Consider the following 19,033-nt stretch of genomic DNA (forward strand, 5'->3'; position numbering starts at 1 on the left):
GCGCAGAGATTCTGAACTCCTCGGTTCGAAACTCAGCGTTGCCACCGGTCGGCTGGGTGTCATCTAGCGTGCATAATTGGCTGTGCCTGCAGCAGACACGTTTCTGCTAGGGCGGGATGACCTCTCTATCTGATTAGCAGATAGAGAGGCATCTGTGCAGAGTGCATAGGTGGAAAAGGGTTCCGCTAAGGGCTGCATACGGGTCAGAGGAGGCGTGAGCAGCAATATACCCACCTCGACTGCAGTCAGGGAGCCCCAGCAGCGGAAGACGAATTGTCTACGCTAAATTGGGAGAAAATGGGAGAAATGGGAGTTATAGCGAACACTTTAAACACCCACAAACAGCCACTAAATTAACAAGTTTAGTGCAGCACAAGTAATCAACCCTGTAAAGGTGCACCACATAAGACTTGCTCCCAAAATATTGATTAAGAAGTGTAGAAGAGAAGCCAGTAGTCACTTAAAAAGAGTCACATGATAACTTAAAACAGCAGAACCACAGTTACACAGATAACAGTAAGCTGTAAGCAGCATCAACATCATCAATTGGCATACAATTAAAGCGGCCACCCAACAAACAAGTACTGGGCATTACACGTCATCAAGCTCATCTGCCAGTAACTTGTAAGGTTTGTTTTAAGAACTTGGATGGCCTAGCCAGTTTTCTGATTTAAAAATTGGAAGACCTTTGAGGGACCCTGGTAACCTTGAAGTTGTTTTTTCAAAAGGAATGGGTCAATGTTGAACCAAAAGGCCCATTATTTCTTACCTTTCACATCTTAAAGCTGAAATTGCCAAAACATTTTGTGACATAGTACTAATGTTATTACTTAGTAGGGTATAAATCATTTTTCCTATTAACATTTTTATTTTTAAAATAATAAATATACAAATGTACTTCTTTATTCAGGTCAAACGACATGGTGTGTGATTCTGAAGTTGCAATACGCCCTGAAAGTATATTAAATAATGCAAACATTATTTTTCCCACATTCTATGTATGTGTTGCAGTAGATCTTTGCAGGCTGGGCGTGACTGACTGAAGTGATAAGGAATTGTTTAAGTTTTACCGAAACACAAGATTCTACTGTTACTATGGGCTGAGTAAAACTTTTAAGCACAAGGCCAACATGTCTAGTAATACACCCAATCCCCAATAAGTGCTACAGTAATGAAATGTGGGCCCATTATGTACATACATACTAACCTTAAGCTTCTGCCCATTCAGTCAGAAAAGCATTTGTGAGGTCAGGCTCTGTTTTTAAATAAAGCTGCCTGACTTGTACTGTTTATAAGGGTTGAGATCAGAGCTCTGGAGTTTCTTTACACTAAACCTATACCATGTGTTTATAGACTTTGCTTTGTGCACAGGGGCACAGTCATGATGGAACAGGGCCTTTTCCAAACAGTTGCCACAAAGATTAGAGGACATAACTGATTTAAAATAAGTGATTTCATACACATGTATGCTATGGGTCTGACTAAAACACATAAAATGAACAGTTAGAAGGGGTCGCCACACATTTTTAACCTTATTATGTGTATAAATATAAAAATATATATAAAAAATTATTGAAAACATTTCACCAATCTGTAAACTACAATCTTTGTAGTAGAGGGAAATTATTTTATTACACAATTTACGATACATTATTAGATGTCATTCTTTACCTCACAAATTGCATCCAAACTGATCTGCTAGCTGTTATATTTATTACAGTTAGCCTGGTCTATTACTTGCCTCTTAATAGAAGTTTGTTGGCTTGATCTATAGTGTTTTTTGCATGACATTGCAGAATGAACTGCAGCTACAGAATACATAATGAACTTGTATATTTAGGAAATGAAATGTATGACTGTGTGTGTATATGTGTACGTTATTATCACTAGAATGAAGATCAGACTACATGTTCTGTAGAACTTTACAATCCGAACAGCTCCAAGGCTGTCAACAGATTTTATCATGCAACTGTATACATATTTAGGGTATTTAGAAGTATTGGCGAAACTTGTGAACATATATGGTGGAATTAATTAAAGGAACTGAATTGCCTTGTTTAGTCAGCCAGTTTCTTGGCAACAGGCTGGGCGATGACTCCTCTCGCTTGCATTAATACTGAGTAAACACTTGTGTTGCTTCCAGGCAGACTTTTTAACCTTGGCTACTTTTTTCGTTGAGTTTGTGCATGTATTTTCTTGTCTATATTTATTACTGACTTGATTTATTTTAAGGAAGGTCACCTGGAGTAGGGAAAATCACAATACAATATATTGTACAATATATGACTAAGAGCATGTGGACATCTAAGTTCTTGTTAGACATTCCATTTTAAAACCATGAGCATCAATATGAACATTAACTCTTATTTAATCCTAAATCATTTTTTATGTCAGGCACTAATGTTGGACAAGAATGTCTGGCTCACACTTAGTGTTCCAATTAATTCCAAGGGTGTTTAGTGAAGTTGATGTCAGGCTTCTGTACAGGCCACTGGGGTTTCTCCACATTAATAAGCTGCTGAAATGGGAAAGAGTCTTCCCCAAACTGCTGTCACTGTGTTGGATGTATATACTGGCTTCATATACTTGTTAGCAATGTATCTGGATTAACATCTGAACTCACAGAATGTTTTTTTTTACAATATTTAACTGATCAGTCTGTTGGTTGGATAACTGTATGAATTGGCATATGTACAGGCGTTTGAAAAAAAAAATGTACAGTGGGTTTACTAATATAAAATTACAAACTACACCGGTAAGCCATAACATTAAAACCACCTCCTTGTTTCTACACTTTGTAGTTCTGCAATTACTGAATGTAGTCCATCTGTTTCTCTACCTACTTTTTTTTAGCTGGTATCACCCTGTTCCTCAATGATCAGGACCCCCACAGGACCACCACAGAGCAGGTATTATTTAGGTGGTGGATCATTCTCAGCACTACAGTGACAATGACATGGTGGTGTGTTCGTGTGTGTTGTGCTGGTATGAGTGGATTAGACAGCAGCACCACTGGAGTTTTTAAATACCGTGTCCATTCACTGTCCACTCTTTTAGACACTCCTACCTAGTTGGTCCACCTTGTAGATGTAAAGTCAGAGATGATCGGTCATCTATTGCTGCTGTTTGAGTTGGTCATCAGTGGTCACAGGACGCTGCCCACGGGGCGCTGTTGGCTGGATATATTTTTGGTTGTCGGACTATTCTCAGTCCTGCAGTGACAGTGAGGTGTTTAAAAACTCCAGCAGCGCTCATACCAGCACAACACACACTAACACACCACCACCATGTCAGTGTCACTGCAGTGCTGAGAATGATCCACCACCCAAATAATACCTGCTCTGTGGTGGTCCTGTGGAGGTCCTGACCATTGAAGAACAGCATGAAAGGGAGCTAACAAAGCATGTAGAGAAACAGATGGACTACAGTAAGTAATTGTAGAACTACAAAGTGCTTCTATATGGTAAGTGGAGCTGATAAAATGGACAGTGAGTGTAGAAACAAGGAGGTGGTTTTAATGTTATGGCTGATTGGTGTTTATTATCATTTTAATTTGTAGTTTTCTGTACTGACTTATTTTTGCTATATTTTTTCTATGTACATTTAAATGGTAATACTACATAAACATATCTAGTAAAAGAGACGTGTTTTCACAGACAGACAGGGAAGCCCTCTGGTAACATGAATGAATCTGGCAAGTAAGACGTTGCTTTACAGTATAAAGTATAGAGATCTGATTTTGGATGAGGTTTTGCTCTCAATCTGACAGGGTGGAAATAAACCTTTCATAGCCAGTGATGGCATAGTTACCTTGAAAAAGTAATCTGATTACTCCTTTAAAAAGTAACTTAGTTACTTTATGGATTACTTGATTTTAAAAGTAACTAAATTAGATTACAAGTTACTTTATTAGTTATATAATGAGGAATATTTCAAATATATTCCTTTGCAATACTTTATCATTTGGCTGCCAACTTGTGTGTACTGATGAGACTCAATTGAATCCCAGAACATGCTAGTGTGAATGCATGGAAAACAAATTTTAATTTTCTTTCAAGAATATGATACAGACTGACCAACACTATTACGCTAAATCAGCATTAAAAATTGACTTTACTTTTAATAACCTTCTACAATGCTGGAGCTTCTTAAAACGGAAGATTTTCTTTTAAATAGAAGAGTTATTTACCTGCTATTAAATTGTTTTCCAACAAAATCCGCCCAATTTGGCGGATAATCGCCCAATCTGGCATCACTGGAATGCGCAGAGCCAGCTGGCGCTTTTACTCGTAGCGCGCCACGAATACTACTAAATAGTACTACTGTACTTCTGTAATGGTGTTGACATTAATGTTGAGTGTATTACTGCACTGTTTTGGTGAAGAACTACTCATCTGAGGTGCGCTGCTCCTGCCTGCAGAAATGCTTCCGCAAAAAAATTGCCGGCAAAGCGGTGGTGGGGGGGCCAGAGGGGTGGCCGAAGATTACTTTATGGTGGCCATGGCAACCACTGGCCACCCCCTGGCTCCGCCCCTGCCAAGAAGAAAGCAAAAATATCTTTTCACTAAGGAAAATGAGTAACTTGGATAAGTAACTTTAATCTGATTACTGGATTGGAAATAGTAACGCGTTAGATTACTCGTTACTGAAAAATGTGGTCAGATTAGAGTAACGCGTTACTAAGTAACGCGTTACAGACCATCAGTGTTCATAGCACAATTTTGTACTTTCAAAGTGGATGGAGCTCATGCACCAACCTTAATCAAAAAAAGCATTCATATTTTTGATAAACCTGTCAGGCAGAGCAGATGGCTTATCTGTGAAAATATATTTCTTGCAATTTGGGGAGTTCTTAATAACATTCCAATATAAAATTGCATCTAGTTTGTTTTTCCTATTTGATGCTATTTGATTAAAAACTGTTTTTAATTTTGAATTCATTCATTCATTCATTCATTGTCTGATTTACCACCGCTTTATCGATTCAGGGTCGTGGTTTGTATGCCTCACTGGGTGAAAGGTAGGAAACACCTCAGACAAGTCACCAGTCCATCACATGGCAAATATGCACACACACTCATACCTAGGGCAATTTTAGTAGCTCCAGTTAACCTAACTGAATGTCTTTGGACTGTGGGAGGAAACCGGAGCACAACAAGGAAACCCACATAGACACGAAGAGAACATGCAAACTCCACACAAAATAGACCCAGACTGCTCCATCTATGAAGTGAACCCAGGACCTTCTTGCTGTAAGGTGACACTGCTACCCACTGAGCCATTGTGCTGCCCAGGAAAGTGTTAAAGAAGGTAATTTAAGCACATTGATTTTGTGGAATTCCCCTGTAGCCCAGCTTGTTAAACTGGGTCACACTTTATGAGAGATTCAATAAATAGGATGTCTTTAAATAAACCATGTTCTAATCACACACACACACACACACACACACCCCATAAATAAACTCCTATCTTCTTTCCAGCACACTTCTCATGCACTGACACAAAAGCTTTCCAGCATACGTAAATGCTAGCACATTAAGGTATACAGTATATACACTATATGACCAAAAGTATGTAGACACCTAACCATGACCTTGCTGGATTTCCCAGTGTAAAACCATTTGTATTGCGTCCAGTTGATCCTCATTGTAGTCTATTTTAACCCAAAGGTGTGCAGTGGCATTGAGGTCAGTGATTATTGCAGGCCATTGGAGTTCTACTACATCAAACCTGTCAGCGCATATGTTTATGGACTTTTTTGTTCACAGGGGCATAGTCATGATGGATCAAGAAGGGCCTTCCCCAAACTGTTGCCACAATGTTGGAAGCATATAAGTTATTTCAATTCATTGCTTTTAGACACATTAGCAATGACTGAAACACATGCATACAATAATAAGGAGGTATGAATTTCATCACAGCAACTCATAATGTGACTCAGTATTGCGTATGGCCGCCACATGTCTGTATGCACTCACGACAATGTCTGGGCTCCTGAGGAGACAGCAGATGGTGTTCTGGGCAATCTCCTACCAGACCTGGATCAGGGCACCAGTGAGCTCTTGGAGAGTCTGTGGTGCTACTTGGTGACGTCAGATGCACAGATTCATGATGTCCCAGAGGTTTTCGATTGTATTTAGGTCTCAGGAACATGAGGATTAGTCAGTGGCATCCAATGCCTTGTCATCTAGGAACTGTCTACACACTCTGACCACATCAGGCTGGGCCCAGTGCACCAGCGTATGGTCTGAGAATGGCTCTGAGGATTTCATCCCAGTACTTAACAGCAGTCAGGGTTGGTTATTATGTAGAGATTTGTGTGACGCTTCAAGGACATGATTTTCTAGACCTTACTAGGCCAACACTCACCATGGCATCCCAGACTCTGGTGATTCTGGTGTTCTCTGGTAAACGCCAATCGAGCTGCATGGTGCTGGACTGTAAGCACACGTCCCACTTGAGGATGTCAGGCCATCATGTCTCCCTCATGAAGTCAGTTTCTGAAAGTTTAGTTTAGGTTATTAGGTTATTTTGTAGGTTATTTTGTGGCAGTGCTCCTCTTGTTCCTCCTTGCACAAAGGAGCAGATACCAGTCCTGCTGCTGGCTTGATGCCCTTCTATGGCCCTATCCAGCTCTTCTTATGTAACAGTTCATGACCTGGTATCTCCTCTATGCTCTTGAGACTGTCTTGGATAACACATCAAACCTTCCCTCGTTGACACGTATGGATGTGCCATCCTGAAGGAGCTGGTCTACCTGTGCAACCTAAATGGGCTGCAGGTACCACATCATGCTACCAGTACTGACAAGGACACAATATTAGAAAAGAATCAGTTAGGGATAATAAGGAGAGAGTAATTGTCTGTGGGCACCAACTGCAAAACCATTCCCTTTTGGGGGTTGTCTTGCTGTTGCCCCTCCAGCACAGCTGTTGTCAGTTTGATTTGCACCAAAACGGGTCAAATTTATTCTACATATTATTTATGCTTCCTAACTGGACAGATTAATATCCCTGAAGATAACAGCAGTAATGGAATGTGCACATGTTTCTGCCTTTAAGAGCATTCTTAAGAGACTATCAAAGCAGCACATCAAAGCAGACTTCATGCTCTGACTCAGACACACAGTTTATATTTTGAGTACAAATATGACATGCATCATTACTCTGGGTTCAGGCTTCTAGACCTGCAGTAAGTACTGGTAAACTAGTAATAATGAAAAAACTGGCCTGTGTTAGGATATTACTTGTTTTGGTTTCACTTTAAAAGAATACTTCAGTGTATTTAGTGCAAAGTTTATGCATCAGACACACAGACAAGTTTATATCAAATTCTAACTATTAATTCAGGCTTTTAATTAGGCTTGTTAGTCCAAAGCATGCAAGTCTCTGGTCCTGGGGTCAGGGTTCTGGTGGCTCTTAAAAGTGCAAAGCCTAGGCTTTATGGTCATAGTTCTGCCTCTCACATGCAGCTGCTTAGATTTGTTGATGGTTGGTTGGGGCTGATGTCCTAAGAGAACCCCCATGGCTAGGGTACCTGCTGGTTCTCCCTTTTAGTTATAGTGTTTTAGTGTTGTTATAAATTTGGGTACTTTGATAGACTTGAAAATAAAACCCGGCTTGTTATTAATTATTTTGAATAAATGAACCACAGTTGTTGCATGTGGTTAAGTACCATAGACAAAAATTCCAACAAGTTTTTCCATACTAAGAAATTTTCAAATAGAAAAATTTGGACAATATGAAAAATGCAAAAAAATGGGTCTCCTACAAGTACTTTGACTTTTATTTCATTGCAGACTGTATGAACCTGAGGTTAACTTCATTTTTTGTTAATTAACATTGAATTTCCAACCTGCATCACATTCCAAAAAAAGTTGGGACAGTAAAGCATTTACCATTTTGTAATGTTGCCATTCCTTCTCACAACACTTAAAAGATGGTTTGGCACTGAGGATACCAAGTGATTTAGTGTCTGACTTGTTATTTTGTCCCATGCACTGGGTTGATATTGCCTTATTTTTTCTTCATACATTCTACACTGGGGACAGGTCAGGACTCCCTCTTCTTTTGCAGCCATGCCTTTGTAATGTGTGCAGCATGTGGTTTTGCATTGTCTTGTTGAAAAATGCATGAACGTCCCTGGAAAAGATGACGTCTTGAAGGCAGCATATGCTGCTCTAAGATTTCAAGGTACTTTTCTGCATTAATGCTGCAATCACAGAAGTGTAAATTAACTTTGCCAAGGGCACTGACACAGCCCCATACCATGACAGACCCTGGATTTTGGACTCTTTGCTGATTACAGTCTGGATGCTCCTTTTTGTCTTTGGTCCAGTCTACATGGTGTCCATTACTTCCAAAAAAGACCTGGAATACTGATTCGTCTGACCAAAATACATGTTTCCACTGTGTGATGGTCCATCCCAGAGGCCTCAGAGCCCAGAGAACTTGTCACCACTTCTGGACATGATGAAAATAAGGCTTCTTTTTTGCACAGTAAAGTTTTAAGTGGCATTTGTGCATGTAAATACGTATTGTATTGTAGTGCTTGTATTGTAATCCCTTGCCTGTGTGGTTATATCAGCTATTGGTGAATGATGGATCTTGATGCAGTGCTGTCTGAGGAATCGGAGATCACAGATGTTCAACTTAGACTTGCACCCTTTGTCCATTACACACTAAAATTCCTCCTGATTGCCTGAAATAGTTTAATAATATTAGGGGGAGAAATATGCAAATCCCTTCTTATATTTCTTTGAAGAACATCATTTTAAACATTTCACTGTTCCATTTTCTCACGCATTTGTTCACAAACTGGAGATTCTCTGCCCGTCTTTGCTTCTCAATGACTCATTCTTCCTGTTTCAGTGTTCCAACATTAAAACATCACCTGTTTGGTATCATTATTAAGTTAATTATTATTATAATTTTTTTCACATCAGGTGAATTCCTTCAGTCATGTTATAAAATCATGTAAGGATCTGATAGCACCAATGGGGAAACTTTATTAATAGATGTTGGAAGTTTAGTTGTAGTGTTTGTTATAAATGAAGTGGACAAAATTAGGTTAAAAAAGCTAGATTTTTTTGCTGGGTCAAAAACAGCAGGGGGGGGGGGGGTTATGGGGGGGGGGGGGGGGGGGGGGGGGGTCTTGGTTGAGTCAAGCTAAATCATTTTCGGGTCCAGCAGTGATTTATGAGTGTGAAATGTGTAGCCTGTATGGTTTACCGTGACTCTTACTCTGTGTGCTCTCTGGATTTCTCATGTACACTGAAAACTCCAGTCAGAGGTAGAGTCATCAATGAGTCCTTCACAGGTTACATGTCCAGTCAGTGCAGAAACTGCTGCATAGATAGTCTTTATACTGAGTCTGAGTTAGGTCATTCATGAAGGTGAGCTCAACAGCTCTTTACTGGTTGTTTGTGTGTGTATATGTGCTTGTACAGTGTCTGTCCACTACCCACTCCCAAGTAAACAGTCCCCACTCTGTGGATCTACTGTACACTTAGCCAATATACACTCTTAACGTACACTCCGAGACACACAAACACACACACACACATACACACACACACAATACAAGCCCACGGATTTACACCATCTGCTGAGTGGAAGTTCACACACTATGATGTCTGGTACAGATATCAGCCAAGATTTAATGATAAATATCCCGTATTATCTAATTTCCTGCTCAGCTCCTTATCTTTGAGTGTCCTCCAAAGTTTTTACAAATCTTTTATTGCCCACACATTCATCTCTGCTGGGAAAGTTGGTCACATAAAAATACACCTACGCATATTTACCTGACCTTGATTGCAGTTTTAGATTGCATCCGAAACTGAAGCTTATTTTTTCAGTAAATAGGTGTAAGAGAAAGAGAATTCTGATCAATCCTACAGTGACCAAATACTTCTACATTTTACCACTTGTATTCATTCATTCATTTATTTATTGATTGAAACTGTTTTTGTCAGGGATGTGAAGAGCCAAAAGCACTGTGTGAAAGGTGGGGATGAACTTTGGACAGGTTCATAAAAGGGCATTACTCACACATTAAATTAGAGGCAATAAACAAACCATGGGTCCCTAATGTTATCTAACAGCAACAATTTTGTAAACAAACAGAGCAAGGCAGGAATGCAGTCTGGACCAACCAATGAGGTGGTTTATTGTTCTTAGAAACTATACTGCCCATGTGCTGCACTCACCATTTACCATAGACCTATAAATGCATGACTAAAGCTAATGCAAGTCATCCAGATTATTTAACTCAATAGTAAAACTTGCATAACACCATTTAACTGATTTAATAATTTAACCCAATAAAGAACCTCCACAGACAAGCACTGTCTCGTAAAAGTTGCCCTAGGCCTTTACAACATTATAAATAATATTGACTCCTACTTGCAAGGAGTGGATTGTACCTCAGCACTGAGGCATCATGTTTAAGCCCTGAACCTGCAAAATTTTAAAATGAACCCAATATGCAGGATGCTTAACCAAGTTAGGACAATAATGTGTCTAAAAAGGCACAAACTAAAAAAGGTGATGGGAAAATAAAAGGAGTGGCCAAAATAACGTAAACAATGTAACAAATGAAAGATACAATGAAGATCTGCTGCCTGCAGTGGTGAAATGGGATAAGAAAAGCATAGTGCAGAAATGAAAACTGGTTGTCACAATATGGCCTGCGACAACCCAGTTGGCATAGCCTGCCAAAGTGGGTCCAAACATGAAGATTGCTCTGGAAAAGGCCTGAAAAATGCTGTGACATAAGCTGAGTTCCAAAAGTTTACATCAGTTGAAAACTGGACCGGACTAAGCCTGGCCTAATGGTTCCAGAGAAAGCAGGTTGCCAACAGAGGAGCTGGCAAATCTGTGAGAAAGAATCCATTTGGTGTAAATTATCACTTAACGAGATGCAGGTGACTTACAGTTATAGAGAATTGACACACCAATCATCCACGCTTCCACTATTTGGAAAGGCAGAAAGACATGATTCCATAACTGAGCCATGTCGCCAATCTTCACAGCAGTTGGGGTAGTTAAAAATTTGTAATGAGCACCACCTAACTGGTTCGAAAGATGATGAATGGTTAAGGTCAAGGTGAGCCAGAGATGGGGACCGAGTCGAGTTCGAGTCATTTAAAAACGAGTCGCACGTAAGTCGCACACACACCAACTTCAGACTTGACTCGGACTTGTTTTAAATGATTCGGACTCGACTCGTGACTCGCAAAAAATTACTTGTGGACAACAAAAGTCAGCAACATTACGTTATGTGTGACAGTTATATAATTATATATATATGTATGTATGATCCGACATCATTCTGATCGTGTAATTTTCTGCTCTCTAATATTGCTCCGGCCGTCTTAACCCGCAACACATGCAATGGCTAAATGTTCCAGCCAACTTCCGGCGTAGTGATGAAGCGTTGCTCCCTACTCCCTACTTTGAATATGAATCTCACTTAAAATGGTGGAATACATAGTGCACTTCACAGTAACAGCTAATGTGAATAAAACACTCCTACAGAATTACCGCTAATGATAAAAAAAAAACGCTTTCTGAACCAATTAGACCTTCTGATTTGAATTTTTTTGTAAGAAATGCTGTTATTTGCATGTATTGCAGCATCACACAGATGATTGTCAATGAAACGATTGATTGGCTTTCTAACGAGTTAGTGTTTTACTTCACAACTGGGAAAAATTTGGACATTTTTAATTACAAGCACATTTACAAAATAACGGATTATATTCCTACTGGGACACACGGTTATAAATTTAATAGCATCTGGAAGAACATAAGCTAAGGTAAGCAGTGGTTTTGGATATTTTGCTGTGTTTGGGATTTTTGCAGTGAAAACAAAACGTGTCAGTTTAAGCTTTTAACTGGTACCTAGGAAAGTAAAGGCACTAAGTAAAATGGCAAAATACAGTCGCTAATCTGTTGTTGTTTTTATCTGAACTTACTGATTATTTGTTTATTTCTACACTACACTTCCAATATATGTTTTGTGTAGATTATATTGACTCGTGACTTGACTCGGACTCTAGCCTAAAGACTCGTGACTTGACTCGGACTCTAGCCTAATGACTCGTGACTCGACTCGGAGTCGTATTTTGTGACTTGTGAACATCTCTGAGGTGAGCTGAGTTAGCTGGTATAGCTTTCCTCTGAGAAATCAATATTGTTTTCAGAATTCCTTTGAATTTCAGAATTCCTTTGACTGCCACCAGTATATTTAGGGCAAAAGTGGGCCTTCATTATTATGCACAAAATTCTTAATAGAATGTGTTAGTGTAAGTTTTTGGGTTTGGGTTGATGAGGATCTTTTCAGCACCTGTTCAGGAGACAGTTTGATCCATTTGTTTAAGATTATAATGCAAAAGTCAGGTGAGAATTCCTCTCAGATGCATGTCAGCGGGCCACAGTCTTATCACATGCACTTAGCACAGTCTTAATGCATTTAAGGTGCTATCATACCCACACACCTGTCCCACAGCGAATCTGCACGGTTTAGCGGAAATGAAAGGTAAAGATTTCCCACTAGATAACAACGCACCTTGGCTTTGGCTCATGGATGTTTTCGAAACAGCATGTTAGAACTGTTTTTTGTCTGGCTGACATGTTTTAGGGTTTTTTTTTCTTTTCACTGTGTGCCAGGCATTTATAAACAAGGTGTTGGATAAATTACCAAGGTTTCATATTTGGAAAAAAATATATGGAGTATTTTATGACTGGTCTAGAGGTTTGGCAGCTCTCAGTTCGGCGGAGTTCCTGTCGTATAACAGAAAATGAAATGTTGTATTCATCAGGGTATACAGTATACAGTATTTTACATTCTGCATTAAAAGAGGGAAAACAAACTCTGGCTTTAAGGTGGCTGCTTAATGAGACCAGTTGCATGAGAGAGCATGTTCTTGTAGAAGCTGTGCTGTCATGGCCATTGACATTACACTGGCACATGCTAGCCCAGCTTTTAATAATAAAAATGAATAAATAAATAATCTGATGACACAGTGGTAGAGTGAATACCACAAGGAGTTACAGAGTCATAGAGACCTGGGTTTGAACCATGCTTGAGATTACAGTATGCAAGGAGTTTGGCCTGTTCCCATGTTTCTGTGTTTGTTTTCCAAGTACTTTAAAATTCTTCCAAAAACATGTAGAATGTGAGGGCTATTTTAAATTACTCCAAAGTGTGAGTAAGAAAGTGAATGGGTGGTACTCTCTAATGGACTGGCACCCTATCAAAAGTGTATTAGTGCATTGCACTCAGTATTTCCCGGTGGCTGATCTGAATTTGATCAGGATAAAGCTTTTACTAAATATGAATATAGGTGTACGTAGTTGATAATGCTAAACGTTTTGTACCAATGGGTTGGCTAATAACATCCTGGTGTAAAGTATGGCTGCTTGTTTGGGTGTCGCCATTTATGCGAAATTAAGCTTTTGTCAGTATGCAGTTGGCTCTTAATTGTCTGGGAATTTGTGCCAGTAATTCAGTATTTGTTTTTGTCATACTTCTGTAGTCTGTGACTCTACATACCTTTTTAGCCTGCTTTCACCCTGTTCATCAATGGTTAGGACCCCCACAGGACCACTACAGAGTAGGTATTATTTAGGTGCTGGATCATTCTCAGCACTGCAGGAACAATGACATGGTGGTGGTGTGTTAGTGTGTGTTGTGCTGGTATGAGTGGATCAGACACAGCAGCGCTGCTGAAGTTTTTTAAAAGTTTTTGGTCCACCTTGTAGATGTAAAGTCAGAGACGATCGCTCATCTATTGCTGCTGTTTGGTCATCTTCTAGACCTTCATCAGTGGTCACAGTACGCTGCCCATGGGGTGCTGTTGGCTGGATATATTTTTGGTTGGTGGACTATTCTCAGTCCAGCACGGTCAGTGAGGTGTTTTAAAAACTCCATCAGCATTGCTGTGTCTTATCTCATACCAGCACAACACACACTAACACACTACCACCATGTCAGTGTCACTGCAGTGCTAAGAATGATCCACCACCCAAATAATACCTACTCTGTAGTGGTCCTGTGGGGGTCCTGACCATTGAAGAACAGCATGAAAGGGGGCTAACAAAGCTTGGGTCGAGAAGAATACTCAGTGAGCTTATTGGTTTCTGTGCCAGGGTTGAGAAGAAAACTCAGTAAGCTTATTGGTTTCTGTGCCAAGGTCGAGAAGAAAACTCTGAGCTTATGGTTGGAAATTTGCTCAGATGGTCACATGCAATCCAGAAACTAATAAAAATTAAGCCTGCCATGAATCAAGGGTTGCTGGAATACAGGCGATACTTTGGGCTTGTATAGCACCTTCTAATACATAACAGACTTATTCTTGTGTGGTTTTTATTTTTTTATTTTTTTATTTTTGGTTCTTGGATTTCATTTGCTCATGTGGTCAAGTTTCCTCTTTGCCCAAGGTCACAGTTTGGGATTTCTTTCTGACTTTTTACTGGCACAGAGGAATAACCAGATGTAGTTAATCATAATTTCTAAAGAAAACACACAAATCTACACCCCAATCTAATAATCTAAATCTATCTTCTGACTGATGATCTAAATCTATCCTCAGAAAAGCCACACTTAGGTTTTTTAATTGAGTAATTTATCTTTTCAGTCACAGAAAAAAATGCAAAAATTACTAAAATATCAAGACAGCCAAGAGATATGTTTTTACTTCATGTGCAATTTTTTATTTCAGCTGTAAATGAGTCATACACTTGGTATTTCACCACCGTCTGCTGATCGTTCTACTTTTCTAGTGGCCTTGGGAAAGTATAGTTTTGTAACTGGAGACACATCAGTGTTTTACCACTGTGGAATGTGGTAGCAGTAAACAAGTCACCTGCCAGACAGTATCTTTATCTTGCTCCTTTGTGTCAATAGATCTGTATTGCGACATTGACTAATATTTCTTCTATAAACACTAGACAAGACATTTTGGACCGATGAGTGTATGACCTCTTTTCTTAACCATGCTTCACATACATTATGTGTGCAAATGTAATCACTACACTGAAACATTGCACAAAAGACTCTTAAGCAGAGTTTTCTTCTGTGTGGTCTTCATGTGACTTGCTGTAAGCCGAATTGTGACACAGGATATGAATCAGCATGGTCTCAGATACTGGCAGTCATCACATACAGTACATGCCAGGTATTAGATTTCTGTTCATCATCAGCATCTTATCCACAGTCCAGAGCTCAGTCTTATTTTAAACAATACAGCATTGTGTGGTCTGAGTCTAATTCCATTTTTTAGTTAGTTTTTCGGTTTCAAGTTACTGTTGATTGTTTATGTAAGGGTCTTCAGGATTTTTAAAAAATACATATACAGTGGGGGCCAAAAGTCTGGGACCACTAGATAAAATGAATCTATTTTGCATTTTTCTTTAGTTTAATACAGTGTTTTTCATTACAAATCAAATAATCCTTAAAAGAATTAACGTTAAAGCCTTCGGTATGCCCTCATTTTACTATAATGGAAGCATGGACTCAAGCTTTTTCCAATTAAAGCATGATTTTACAATACTCCTAAGAGCATGTTGTAATGTTTTTTTTTAAGTGATTCTTAAGTTTTCAAGTGTCTTATACACCAATAAGCCATAACATTAAAACCACCTCCTTGTTTCTACACACACTGTCCATTTTATCAGCTCCACTTACCATATAGAAGCACTTTGTAATTCTACAATTACTGACTGTAGTCCATCTGTTTCTCTGCATGCTTTGTTACCCCCTTTCACCCTGTTCTTCAATGGTCAGGACTCTCCCAGGACCACTACAGAGTAGGTATTATTTGGGTGGTGAAACATTCTCAGCACTGCAGTGACACTGACATGGTGGTGGTGTGTTAGTGTGTGTTCTACTAGTATGAGTGGATAAGATACAGCAGCGCTGCTGGAGTTTTTAAACACCTCACTGTCACTGCTGGACTGAGAATAGTCCACCAACCAAAAATATATCCAGCCAACAGCACTCAGAGGGCGGCATCCTGTGACCACTGATGAAGGTCTAGAAGATGACCAACTCAAACAGCAGCAATAGATGAGCGATCGTCTCTGACTTTACATCTGCAAGGTGGACCAACTAGGTAGGAGTGTCTAACAGAGTGGACAGTGAGTGGACAAGGTATAAAAAAAAACTCCAGCAGCGCTGCTGTGTCTGATCCACTCATACTAGCACAACACACGCTAACACACCACCACCATGTCAGTGTCACTGCAGTGCTGAGTGATCCAGCACCTAAATAATACCTACTCTGTGGTGGTCCTGTGGTGGTCATGACCATTGAAGAACAGGGTGAAAGCAGGCTAAAAAGGTAGGTAGAGAAATAGATGGACTACAGTCAGTAATTGTAGAACTACAAAGTGCTTCTATATGGAAAGTGGAGCTGATATAATGGACAGTGAGTGTAGAAACAAGGAGGTGGTTTTAATGTTATGGCTAATCAGTGTAAATGCTTAATGGACGTTAGGTCATGTGACTGTTAAAGAAAAACCAGTGACAGTCAGCACTCCTTGATCTTATTTGGTCTTGTGGTCTCAGATAAGGTGATAAGGTAAAATTAAATGCAGAACAGCTTTGATGTACCCTAACATAGAGTCCACAAGTCTCTTGAACTGGGAAAGAGATATGAGACACCATTTTCCAAAGAATTTTTCCTTTTTAATTTATGTTTTGATGGGGATAATGAGTCTCCAATGAGAGACCAGTTATACCATGATAGAAATGTTCCATCAGGTTCATCAGGTGATTAGTGAATAACCTTGTCCTGTGGTGACCTAAACCATATCTGCCAACCCCTCCCTATGGCATTTGCACTTGCTATGTTCCTCCAATCATAAATTCAGGTTTTACCCTCTAACCAGTCTACTTAGGATGAATTGTAATGCAAATTGTGAGGCAAACATTACTGACTTAACGATATTACAATATTATTTGCTCAACCTAATTAATTTATATCTGCGTTTAAGTTTCCAAATCTAGTTAAAAGTGCACTTTAAAGTCTGTATGTACAGAGGCCTGAGACATATCTGCTGAAAGACTATGACACTATACTTCTATAATTTAGCAAATCAGCCCTAATCCCTGCCACCACACATCTACACATAAATAAAGTGCAAATGTTTATCAAACCGACTCTCAATCTGCTAAAAGCAGTGCTCAACATGCTATCTATCATTCCCCTCCCAGTGCTCTGACCCAGTTTGGAATCTACAAGCTGGGCCATTATGCGCTGTGTTTGTACACATCCTGACCACTGAGCCTGCTTTGGACAGGACCAAATAGTGCACATTCCTGTAGCCAGTAAACATGCACTGTGGTGGGCTTTGACCCGACTCTAAAAGTGGGAGCAATATTGAGCACTGGGCTACAAAACCACAGGAAATACAGAGTTCTCTCACGGCTATTCCAACTCTGCTAACTTCTGGGATTTGGTCATTCCTGCCCTTTTCCACTGCCTGTGGTGTTAATGCTGGTGCTAGATATTGCTCATTCAGTTTGGCTGCTCAGGTAGCAGCAGTCTAATGTGTTAGCCTACTATTTCTAAATTTTAGTTAGATCTGATTTAGATCTGAGTTGAATCCCAGTTGTGCTATTGAACGGCAGGGTGAAGATTGGCTGTGTCTGTTGGGAGACTGCAATTCCAGAAAGATGTGGCTGACACCTGAGAAATGCATAAATAGAAAAAAGGAATGACCCAGGTTTTAACCAGTTTGAGAGCTAATCTATAATATAATCAGATGTGAACTAATACACAGCTTCAAATAAAAAAGTGTAGGTGGCGCACGGTAAAACACGCTAGCACAGACAGAAATGTCTGGACAGAAATGTAAAGTCAATTAAATAAGTGTTCAAAAGTCACATATTCTTGTTTTTATTGCAGTATACAAAACACTTCAACTTTTCCAGAAATGGGGTTTACACACAGTATCTCACAAAAGTGAGTACACCCCTCACATTTTTGCAAATATTTCATTATATCTTTTCATGGGACAACACTATAGAAATAAAACTTGGATATAACTTAGAGTAGTCAGTGTACAACTTGTATAGCAGTGTAGATTTACTGTCTTCTGAAAATAACTCAACACACAGCCATTAATGTCTAAATGGCTGGCAACATAAGTGAGTACACCCCACAGTGAACAGGTCCAAATTGTGCCCAAAGTGTCAATATTTTGTGTGACCACCATTATTATCTAGAACTGCCTTAACCCTCCTGGGCATGGAATTCACCAGAGCTGCACAGGTTGCTACTGAAATCCTCTTCCACTCCTCCATGATGACATCACGGAGCTGGTGGATGTTAGACACCTTGAACTCCTCCACCTTCCGCTTGAGGATGCCCCACAAGTACTCAATTGGGTTTAGTCCATCACCTTTACCTTCAGCTTCCTCAGCAAGGCAGTTGTCATCTTGTAGGTGTGTTTGGGGTCGTTATCGTGTTGGAAAACTGCCATGCAGCCCAGTTTCCGAATGGAGGGGATCATGCTCTGCTTCAGGATGTCACAGTACATGTTGGAATTCATGTTTCCCTCAATGAACCACAGCTCCCCAGTGCCGGCAGCACTCATGCAGCCCAAGACCATGATGCTACCACCACCATGCTTGACTGTAGGCAAGATACAGTTGTCTTGGTACTTCTCACCAGGGCGCCGCCACACATGCTGGACACCATCTGAGCCAAACAAGTTTATCTTGGTCTCGTCAGACCACAGGGCATTCCAGTAATCCATGTTTTTGGACTGCTTGTCTTCAGCAAACCGTTTGCGGGCTTTCTTGTGCCTCAGCTTCCTTCTGGGACGACGGCCATGTAGACCGAGTTGATGCAGTGTGCGGCGTATGGTCTGAGCACTGACAGGCTGACCTCCCACGTCTTCAACCTCTGCAGCAATGCTGGCAGCACTCATGTGTCTATTTTTTTAAGCCAACCTCTGGATATGACGCCGAACACGTGGACTCAACTTCTTTGGTCGACCCTGGCGAAGCCTGTTCCGAG

This window comes from Trichomycterus rosablanca, chromosome 5 (genome assembly GCF_030014385.1).
Source record: "Trichomycterus rosablanca isolate fTriRos1 chromosome 5, fTriRos1.hap1, whole genome shotgun sequence".
NCBI classification, from domain to species: domain Eukaryota; kingdom Metazoa; phylum Chordata; class Actinopteri; order Siluriformes; family Trichomycteridae; genus Trichomycterus; species Trichomycterus rosablanca.